Here is a 9218-nt window from a genome sequence, read left to right as displayed (position 1 = left end):
ATTTTACTGGGCTGTAAATGCACAAAACTGCTGAATAAGGAGAACTTCTCGTCCATCTGTCGTTCATGAAAGAAAGACCACTGCAAAGTCCATACGTTACACTATGGTGTGGATTCACAGCAGAGTTTATAATCAGACCATTTTTCTTTGAAGAGTGTATACCTCATGGCCCCATAAGGTGTACGCTCTTTTAAGAAATCACATTATTCCCGTTCTGCAAGAAAGGCAATGCTTGGAGACCGTAGTGTTCATGCAAGATGGTGCCCCTTCCCACGTTGGTCGAAAAGTGAAGGAACAGCTCCGTTCAACATTCGGAAATGATTGCATCATTTCTAGAGACTTTCCGCAGTTCTGGCCAGCCCTCAATCCCTGTGATTTCCAGCTGTGGCAATATCTGAAAGACAGAGTTTACCGTTGCGACATACAGACGCTTGTCGATTTGAAAGCAAGCATTAAACAGCATGTAGCCGACATCCCCAATGAGATGCTACGCGAAACTGTGTCGCACGCAATCCTCCGTTTTCAGAATGTCATCTCAAGTGAAGGAAACCACATAGAACAATATCTGTAGATTTCTAAGTTCTGATATCAAAATCAAATCTTAATTTAAGTATTCTATCTCATGTTTACAGTGTCAATTTTTCCCCTCGTGGCGAAAATTTGAACTATTTTTTTTTTTTTCTTTTCTGCTACAAATCGCATTCCCATACCCTAAATGACATACCCACCGATTTTCACAGCGCTATATATATATATATATTATGTCTAATGCTTCAAAACGCGCAGAGCAGCAGTAGAGGAAGCAAAATGATACAATTAATGTGTGGTTTATAGAAAAAATAGTGTCTGTGAAAATGGAAATGAAAAGTACACAAGGTGCCAGAACTAAGAGAAGTTTAACTGATAGTAGAAAGTGGAAGTGAAGTAGTGGTTAAACAGGCAAAAGAATTTGAAAAACCTAGTGCAAAAATGAATTGGGACTGAGGGAAAAAAAAAATAATAATAAAATATATATATATACACAAGTAAATAAATGGATAACACTATATTCAGATATGGGAGGGCAATTTTAGCAAGAAGTCGAATCAGGGGATGGCAAATATGCATAATATGAATATAGTAAATGAAAAAATGATACATACATAGCCAGGAAATTCATCAGGGGACTACTCCTGACCATGTATCAAGCACTGCGTTTTCAAAGTTGTCTGTAGTATTAGAAAAAAAAAAAAAGGGAGAGGAGCAAAAATGCAGCCTTTTATCGTAATACTAGTAGACAAGGTAGTCCCTACGCAGTGTAAAAAATGTAAATTAAAATAAATACAAATATATACAAATTTACAAAAGTGTAATGTAGGAAAAAAAAAAATATATATATATTTTTTTCTACCCTGAATATATAGTGTTTCAAAAGTGATGGTCAATAATTTAAAGGTGAACTGTACAGACTACAATATGCAAAAAAGCCTAGAAACATGGGTCTATAAGTGAATCGTTTCGAGACATTGCACGTTTCTAGTTGGGATCCACCACTGACATGGTGAACTGTACAGAGTTGGGATTCACCACTGACTTGTTTAGGTTAGGTTATGCTCATTTTCTCCCTTTCCCGTCTCTCAATGCTCTGAGACGTAGCAGGCATAGTAGTACTTGTCAAAGGATAGTCAACATGGAAAGAGGTTACAGCAACGAAGAATATGCGGACATGCACTTCATGTATGGTAAAGCCAACGGCAGTGCACTCGAGGCTGCACGTTTGTACCAAGGCATTTCCCCGCCGAAGGCAGCCAAACAGGCGCACATTCATCAGGGTACATCAACGCCTTAGAGAACATGGGCGCTTCGCACATGGAGTACGAGCAGGTAGGCCCAGAAGCATAACACCTGGTGTTGAGGAATGGGTGTTAGAAAGAATAAAACTATTATATTTAGGCCACCCGAATAATTAAATTCATCTGTCGTGCTGTGTCTGTTAATTGCGTGTGTTCTGTGGTCGATTTGTCTGTTTGCTGGACGAAAAATCCCAGTTTCTGGGGGAAAGGTGAACCTTCTGTCTACGCCTGAGACCGACTAACTCAGCCACGGAGTGAAAAAAGCCCATTAAAGTTCCTCGCGTCATCGACGGGATTAAAACCCGGGCCTTTTCCACCGGTGTGGGGAGGACGGTAACGATACCACTGTGCTACCGCGTAGACTATTAGAAAGAATAATTATTATATTTAGGCCACCCGAATAATTAAATTCATCTGCCGTGCTGTGTCTTATGTCTGTTAATTGCGTGTGTTCTATGGTCGATTTGTCTGTTTTGCTGGAAGAAAAACCCCAGTTTCTGGGAGGAAAACCTGCTATCTACGCCTGAGACCGACTAACTCAGCTACGGAGTGGTTAGAAAGAATAGAACAAAATCCAGGAATTTCGGCAAGGAGGGTTGCTCTGCAAGAGCGTGTACTGAATCATAGCAGTACACGCTCTTGTACGTGTACTGAATCAATGGCGATTTTACATCGCCAATTACTGTACCCCTACCATATCCCGCGTGTACAAGGTCTCAGAAATACAGACTACCCTCCTAGAGTGAACTTCGGCCAGTGAATGCAACAACAGCAGAAGCGGATTAAGGTCGGCTGAGGCCCCGGGCGCAGAAGAAAATATTGGGCCCCTTAAAAAAAAAGAGAGAGAGACAGGGAAAATAAAAATACATGTTAATCATTTTTTTAAATAAATAAAAAATATTATGTACTATGAATGTTTTATTTCCAATAAAAATTGAATATAATATATGTACTGTATTATATCATATTCGCCTATTTTTTTAATTTGTCTTTTTTCAGCCCCTCATAGATGTCGTTTCATTTTTCTAGCTACCATTGGTAGCCTATCAATGAAAAGAAAAATATAAAATTTAATAGTCTGACCCTTAATAGTCTTGGCCCCTATGATTAGAGAAGAGATTTTTGTTATAGTGCAATAAATTAATGATTAATTAAAATTCAAAGATTATTCATAATCTACGAAAATCCAGGCTGATGTAACAACAGGAATTAGTTTTATCTTAATATAATTTCAACAATTTGCGTATATCGTAAGTCTGCACTGCAGGAGAACCTTTGTAAGTACAAAGGAACAAATACGATTCTATTCCTCTGATGAGCGGTAGCGCAGCCGCGCGGGGCCTATGCAGCGTAGTATGTGCATAGTATGCAGCGTAGTAATGAAATGATGAAAATAAGCGAATATAAACATACTATCAGGTTTTACCGCCCATTGTAAACTTGGCGTAATTAAAATTGCACATATGAAACCAAACTTGGTGTCATTAGAAAAAAGTGTAAAGTTGGGGTTTTGAGGGGCCCTTCAGAAGTGCGCCCGCCGTTAAATCCGCCTCTGGTTGTAAGGTATGTTTGGTGTCCAACGGCTTCTGGAATTTCTCCCATCTCCGCGGGTGTGCGTAGTATCGGGTCAGAGATTTGAAGGTGTGTTGGATCATGTGCAGTATGACCTTTGTTCTTTATTATTGTTGTTATTATTGTTATTGTTATTATTAACAGCTACAAAACAGCAAACAACGTGCCTGAGGGTGCAGCTACAAAGAATTATTACATAGCTTCAAAAAGCTTGGAGTATACATTTCCCAAAGTAAAGAAAAAAGTATATGTACAGATAAAATAAACTAAATAAATAAAAGGACTCATCCGTCCTATTTAAGTGAACAGGCAGAGCACTGGTATTTCTTCACACACAATCAGAGTCTTAGAACTTAAAAGAAGAGTCTATTTTAAGTCAGGTACCGGATGAGGTTAGCAATTTCAGTTGCCTCTTGAAGTGTCCGGGGGTACCAAATATCTCAATATTTGCTTTGTTCATTGATCTTGCAGTCCTGTTGTAGAAGTTGTAGTATCCATGTAGTATCCGCAATTCTTGGCACATATGACCCGCGTAGTCCATGCGCCATTACAAACCAAACTCAATACAAGCCAAACCAAACCAAGCCCTTTGCTCTTCCGGTCTAGCAGCGAAGACACTAGTGGGAACCGACGTTATCACACCATGCCACCTACTCTCCTGGGATTTCAGTGGCTAAGACCAGATTTGAGAATGGAATAATCGCAGTTTCTTGAGCAACGGTTGTAATTTTAACAGTTAGTCGGTCTCAGGCGAAAACAAGGTTTTTTTCCCCCAGACCTGGGGTTTTTTCATCCAGAAAACAGGCAAATCGACCAGAGAACACACGCAAATTACAGACAAAATTATATTATATTCGATTCGTAGATTATATTATATTGGTAGATGTAATCATTTACATCCTAATATCATAATTTTTGTAATTTTAGCAGAGGTGCAATCATTTCGATGTATTTAGATTTACACCCATGAGGCATAAAAAAAAAAAACCGTTGTGTAAGAGAAAAGTAAGGTGGGGAGAAGATCGGAGGCAGAAGACCGGAGGGTAGGAAAAAGAAGGAGGGGGCTGACAGGGAAGATGGGCCCTGCAGACAATGCTGCTTGGCACGTACACACTTGTATGTAGGCGTCACCTATTAGATGACGAGGCACTTGGCCCCAACGTACCCGTCACATATTAGATGAGGATGCATTTGGTCCCTATGTAGGCGTCACCTATTAGATGACGAGACACTTGGCCCCTATATAGGCGTCACAGATTAGATGCTGAGGCACTTGGCCCCTATGTAGGCGTCACGTATTAGATGCCGAGGCACTTGGCCCCTATGTAGGCGTCACGTTTTATATGACGAGGCACTTGGCCCCTATGTAGACGTCACCTATTAAATGACGAGGCACTGGGCCAAAAGCAAATAGAGTCAAGAATATTTTCAGTTAACTTTTAGAGTCAAATTATTGATTCTGCTGAATGAAAGGGTAACGTTAGAACAATTCTAAGTTTTATAAAAATTCTTGGAAATATATCGTTATTTGTAATAGTATCTTTCTTGTACGCATCTTACACAATTAATTTCTTGTGTCAAATTTCTTCCAATTGACATACAGCTCTCTAAATCGCCATAATCTTCTTATCACACTGCTTCATGTCTACTTCCCCACCCACGTTTTATAACACGTTCCTATTCCGTTTGCTTTCCTCCCCAAGTGTTCCGCTGTAGAGCAATGTTCTATATTATTAAAGCCGCCGCCTGTATTACCTCATTTTTCATGTAATATTGACTGTTACTTCATATGTGTATTGTGCAGTAGGACTTTCATTATGTAAGGCTGACTCCCTCTCCAAAAAACATGGAGAGGTAGACAACATCGACGGGCAGTTGCAGCTGTTACAACAACAGGGCAACTATTGCTGTTCACCCAGGAAACAAATTGTAACAAAAAATTTTAAACGTTTGCTTTTTACAAAGAGTTAATTACTTAACCTTAATCCGTTTCTGTTAGTTAATGACTAACAGAAGCGGATTAAGGTCGGCTGAGGCCCCGGGCGCAGAAGAAAATATTGAGCCCTTAAAAAAAAAGAGAGAGACAGGGAAAATAAAAATACATGTTAACCATTTTTTAAAATAAATAAAAAATATTATGTACTATTAATGTTTTATTCCCAATAAAAATTTAATATAATTGTATTATATTATATTCGCGTCTTTTTTTAATTTGTCTTTTTTCAGCCCCTGATAGATGTCGTTTCATTTTTCTAGCTACCATTGGTAGCCTATCAATGAAAAGAAAAATATAAAATTTAATATCTGATGATTAGAATACTAGAGAAGAGATTTTTCGTTATAGTGCAATAAATTAATGATTAATTAAAATTCAAAGATTATTCATAAACTACGAAAATCCAGGCGCTGACGTAACAACAGGAATTAATTTTATCTTAATATAATTTCAACAATTTATGATATACGCGTATTTGCGTATATCGTAAGTCTGCACTGCAGGAGTACCTTTGTAAGTACAAAGGAGCAAATACGATTCTATTCCTCTGATGAGCGGTAGCGCAGCCGCGCGGGGCCTATGCAACGTAGTATGTGCATAGTATGCATCGTAGTAATGAAATAATGAAAATAAGCGAATATAAACATACTATCAGGTTTTACGGCCGATTGTAAACTTGCACGTAATTAAAATTGCACATATGAAACCAAACTTGGTGTCATTAGAAAAAAGTATAAAGTTGGGGTTTTGAGGGGCCCTTCAGAAGTCGGGGCCAAGGGCGCGCGCGCCCGGTGCGCCCGCCGTTAAATCCGCCTCTGGCATTGAAGCTTCGTTTCAGGGAGGAAGCACTGTAAGGAAAGATTGAAAAAACGTCATTTCGATTATGAAAGTAGAGATGATATTCAGGATCCTCTATAAAATTTCAAAATTAATTTTTTCTTTCAAATTATGGACACAATAATTTTCTCGTTAACTTTAAGGTTTACAAATATGCAAGAACATGCAGAAAATTTTAAAACGTTTTATAACATTTCTGAATTAAAAAAAAAAAAAATGGTCAGATGACGATTTATTAAATCATTGCAAAGATTTACACATTAAGTTATTATTATTATTATTATTATTATTATTATTATTATTATTATTATTATTATTATTATCAGCCATATGGTACAAGGAAGCCTTATGCTGCACCAGCCAAAGGAAAAAAAAAAAAAATTCCCGAGTTACCCTGTGAGAGAGAGAGTGGTAGAAAGGAATCACCAAGAAAGAGAAGAATGATGATATCCAGCTCAGGACCCTGGGTTTGCCAAGCCCATACTCACCAGATATGAGCCCCTGGGGTTAAGTGATATTGATGGTTTAGCATTATCTGAAGAACTTCAAATTTATAGACAATATTACTCTCTTTGAAGTTTTACAGTATATTTTTAAAAACGATTTTACAGATACTTTTTCAAATGTAGCAGATGCATTAAGAATTTTTCTAAATTTACCAGTTTAAGTTGCCTCAGGTGAATGGAGTTTTTCAAAATTAAAATTAATCAAAAATTATTTACGCTCGACGATGTCTCAACAACGAATCTCTAATTTAGCAATAATTTCAATAGAAAATACTCTTTTGGAACAAATAAACATAAATGAATTAATTAATAAATTCGCACATCTTGAAACAAGGAAACATAAATATGTATAATTTTTTTAGCATTATAATTTTCCTTTTATTTTATTATTGTGGGTACGGTTAACTGTGGTTTATAATTTAATGATTTTTTAAATTTTTTTTGTTTTATTATATTACATGTGAGATATGCTGTAATTCTTTTATTTTTAATAAATTAATAATAATTATTTATGCATTTTTTATTTTTTAATTCAAATATTTTGGGTCGGCAAATTTGATTTCGCTTACTAACGACACATAGGGTCGCAGCGGCTCAAACCGATATGAAATTATGGTAAATTGTGATACAAGGGATAATATAAATTTTAACTGGAATTTATAACTTATGCTAATTTTAACTGTTAATTAATGGTCGTAAGACTGCGCATTTTTACAAAAGGGAAAACCCGTGAAAATATTTGATTATTCTTTCAGCAATGTCACTGTATATACGTTATGACAAATTGTGTGAATGACAACTTAGAACAAACCTTTCAATCTTACAAATATCAACTTTTTGTTGATACACTGTATAACCAATATCAACAAAAAAGTTGATATTGGTTATTTGTTGATACAACAACACACTGATAAACTGTGTGTGGGTGTGTTGCGCGGGGGGGATTACCACAAAACTTTTAATAGATTAACGTTGGAAGGGAAATTTTCTGAACTGTTCGAGAATTATCTTGGCATGCATGATGGTGGGGGGACTGCTAAAAATCCAGTTATAGGACAAATATACATATAATAAACAATACAAATTAAATATTGGCGTCCAGTCACTACAATATTAGAATTCTTGTTGTGTTATAATGATTTATTTTTTATTTTGCTGGAATATTTGTTACTTTTTGTTGATATTGGTAGGATTGAAAAGTTTCTTCTAAGTTGTCATTCACACAATTTGTCCTAACGCGCATGTGAGTCTTACGTATTAACACGTTCATGTGATGTCACTTCCTTTTCGTCACTTACTGGAAGACCGGAAAGAGCTTTCGAGATTCGAAAATTATTATTATTATTATTAGCCATATGGTGTAAGGAAGCCCGAGACTTATGCTGCATCAGCCAAAAAAAAAAAAAAAAATTTCTGAATTACCCCCGAGAAATACAGAGAGAGAGAAAAAGTAGAAGGGAATCACCAAGAAAGAGAAGAATGATGATATCCAGCTCGGGACCCTGGGTATGCCAATCCCATACACACCAGATGTGATGCATTGGATTGCCCCTGGCAATCCAATGCCTCAATCAATAAAAAAAGTTTAAAGTCGAAAGCGGGATTTTGTTGTCCCTTTTAAAATAAAGGGAAACGCGCAATTTGCACTTGTAAATCGAAATTGTCCCACTGAAATAATTGGTTCAGGAGGACTGGTTGTTAAAAATTTAGAAAAGCTGTTGCTGTCATGAAAATAATGCACATAGTTTGCAAAGATAAAAATAAAATAAAATATAAGGAAAACCAGTGGGTAAACTATAATTTCTACAATTAATGGGACGGTAGGTAACCCTATTCGCATCGGTTTGGTTTAATTGGTTGTTAAACATGTAGAAAAGTTCTATTTCTATTATCATTTACTATCTGTCTCTAAAGTTATAAACAAACGGTTGAAAAAAATAATAATAAAATAAAAAAAATAATAAATAAATAAACTGAGGGGTGATACCATTGCGTAAAAAGCAGCAGGGCTATATTTGGATGCTCAGCTTTCACTCCACAAGAATGGTCATTTCTGCTAAGAAACACAGAAACACTCTCCGCGTGGAGAGAGTGTTCCAGTTGACATCTTTCAGGCAGAAAACGTGATTTTTTATTTTATTTATTACTGAAATGTGATAATTAATTGATGTCAGTTTATCTGGAAATTTATACTGTATTTATATGACCTATTGATTTATTTCGACTAGTCATAATCATAAAGAAATGTATTATTAGTAGCATCCGTAATGGAAAACAGCGGATGAGGGATATTCAATAATCCCAGGGGCTCACACCTGGTGAGTATGGGCTTGGCACACCCAGGGTCCTGAGCTGGATATCATTCTTCTCTTTCTTGGTGATTCCCTTCTATCTCTCTCTCTCTCTCTCTCTCTCTCTCTCAAGGTAACTCAGACATTTTTTTTTTTTTTTTTGGCTGGTACAGCAAAAGCCTCA

This window comes from Mastigoproctus giganteus, chromosome 10, assembly GCF_048544385.1.
Source record: "Mastigoproctus giganteus isolate SK-2022 chromosome 10, ASM4854438v1, whole genome shotgun sequence".
In the NCBI taxonomy this organism is placed as follows: domain Eukaryota; kingdom Metazoa; phylum Arthropoda; class Arachnida; order Uropygi; family Thelyphonidae; genus Mastigoproctus; species Mastigoproctus giganteus.
Note: the sequence above shows the minus strand (reverse complement) of the source record.